Genomic DNA, 2,864 nt, shown 5'->3' on the forward strand with positions numbered 1-2,864 from the left:
CCACCATCCACCTGTATTGTTGTGGTCCATGTTGGGGTCCCAATCTTGGTGTCTGGCATTGAAGTCACCAAATACGATATCTGGTTCCCCGAGTTCGTCCAACCAGCCAACAAATTGGTCCTTAGTGTAACCGGGCTGGAAGTAGACTCCTGCAAGTACCTTCTTCATGCTCTTCTCCCAATAGCCAACATAAGCACTACTCTCTCCGTACCCCACCATCTCAAACATCCTACAAATATAGGATCTAATAAATACCTCAACACCCGACTTCTTAATAAAAGAAATCAAATCCCTCCCATCAACATCTATAGGTACATGTAGCCCTTCCAGATCTACCAGTAGTTCAATAATAAAAAACAAATCAACAAAGGAAAACAAATCAAATGCCAGTGCTCGATTACGACTACTCCTCCCCACAGTTAATCCCATTGTCGTAATAAGCATTAAAAGGGGGCCTCAACTGATCCACTTGGGCCACAGGAGCCAGAGGCGTAAGGGGCACCACTATCCTGGTCCCGGGCAGTCCAGAAAGTATCTTCCCGGTGGGGTTTGGAGGTGGCTGTAGTTTTCAAAATCCCACACGCTCAAGAGGGTGAGGGGGAGGGACGTTCCAGTTCCTTACCCTTGGCCTTGTCCGACTTCTGATGAGGGCCTTCGTCTTCCTCGTCACTGCTAATTTTGACCAGTCGTAGTGTTGGAGACCTTCCACAACTGCAGCATCGTCTCAAGGCCCTTCTCGTCAGGCTTTCCTATTGTTCCAATTCCTTAGCAGCTTCCATCGGTAGGGCCGCCCTTTGATCGGCATTCGAGGACGATGGAGCTGGGGGTGACGACCTGACTCCTGGGCACTACTCGTATCCAGTAAAATAGTCCATCCGGTCACAAAGCCAGCATTGTCTTCTAGTGTGTCTACAGGCCTGGCCCATACCTCCTGGGCATCCAAGCTTGATGCACATATGCTCCTGAGAGAAATGTACTCCAAAACAAAACCGACAGCGGGGTGGGTGACCACACGTAGCTTCAAAGTGGCCAGTCTCCAGGTACCTACCACAAACCTTTAATGGTCTGTGTTCCTCAAATACCCGAACGCTGCGGGCTCCTCCTCTCAACCAGATCTTTCCCTCGGCCAGTCTTTCCCTAATGGCCTCATTTCTTTCGACCACAAAACAGATACCATATGTCGTAGCATTAACCTGTCTCATGGTGTGGATGGACCCCATAATATCTGGCCTAGACACTGTTACTACACTAGTGTTGGATTGTTCCAGGTCGGTGCAGAGGCTATCGAAAGCCACGCTTCCGGTCCATCCCTTAACACTCCATATTGACTCCGGTCCTGTATCAGTAAGCAGGACCCCAGAAACAAAGATTTTCATCTTTTCCAAGTTCCTCAGAAACTCGAATTCCAGAAGTGACAATTCTCGAGGTAGGTCAAGCCTAGCCTTGTCAAGCCGGTTGCCCAATTCCGTAACAGAGTGTCCTGCCAGGATCAAAAAGACAAAACCAATCTCAGGCCGGACGTACCCGACACGGATGGACAGGGCGCTGCCCTGAATCTTTCCCTGGTTTGAGAAGGTCATGTTGATCCGGTCCCGAATTGCCTCAATGCCCACTCCTTCTGGTAGGGCCACTTGTTTGCGGGTGGTGAATTGTGTGATGATATGCCTTCCGTGGGCATCCGGAGTTGGTGACGACTGTGGTAGCACTGGTACCGAGTTGAGTGGGTCAGGAGGCCCGTGGAACCCGTTGGTACTCCTATCACATCAGGGCTGTGGTTACCTTGATGCTGGTCATGGTCGTAGGTCCTGACTGAGCTGGCACGGTAGCAGGTACACCAGCAATCGGAGCCGGTTCCTGTCTATCAGTGTTCCTCCCCTGAGTCTTGGCAGGGGCCACTGTTTCCTCCTCACTACCAGATTCTCTGGCAGCCTTTCTTCTCCTTCTGGCAGCACCGCTCAGGCATCTACCCAGTCTTCTACCCCTTCTCTTCTCTTCCTCCTCCCCATCCTCTTTTTCCCAGTGCACTGACTTGCCTTCTCCCTCATGAGCCATATGTAGAGTCACCTCTCCTTCACTGGAGGAGCTCCCACTGCTAGACTGGTGGGAGGAGGCTGCTGATATGGGGCGGGCGGAGGGTGTCTGCTCTTTCTGAGTGGCAGGAGGCTTGGGCATATATGCCGTTCTTTTCACTACCTCCCAGAAGGAGGCCTTAGCTGTAGGAGTCGCTGTAATAGTTTCCATTCCCTTAATGGGGACAGGAGGTAGTGTAGTTCCCAACAATGTAGACGGGATACTGCCGGACATTACTGAAGAGGATTTGCGGCAGAGGGACAACTTACCTCGTAGGGTCTCTATCTCTTCCCCTTGCTTGCCAACAATGTCTGTCAGCGCCTTTACCGCCCATTCCAGCAGGTGTACCCGACTCCAGTAGTTCACTCCGCCCTCTGGTCCTTCATTGCCAAACCCGGCCCCGTTATTCATCCAGGTCCGGACATCATGCACAGTATCGTCCTCAATTGACTCAGATTCCGAGGAGAGGAGTGGCTGAGTATTGCCAGAGCGGATGTCCTCCAAAGCTTCCAACATAGATCCAATTATACTACTCAAGCGGGGCCCTGGAGAGGGAGTCCTGCATGCATCACGCATTTCACATACTCCTGCCATAATGGAATCAGCCTGAGCCACAGCGGTATTGGCTTCCTCAGGCTGGGTATCAGGAAGTTGAACTTCCAATAGTGCTTAGGCATCGTGCGAGGCTTCCCGAGAGCTAAAAAGCTGTACTTCTGGCAAGGTCCACTCTCTATCAATGTCCGGTGGTGACAATGCCATTGCCGGGGAGGGGGCGTAGATACTGTCGCCCAGTC

The sequence above is a fragment of the Tuber melanosporum genome (assembly GCF_000151645.1).
Source record: "Tuber melanosporum whole genome shotgun sequence assembly, scaffold_32, strain Mel28".
Classification (NCBI taxonomy): Eukaryota; Fungi; Ascomycota; class Pezizomycetes; order Pezizales; family Tuberaceae; genus Tuber; species Tuber melanosporum.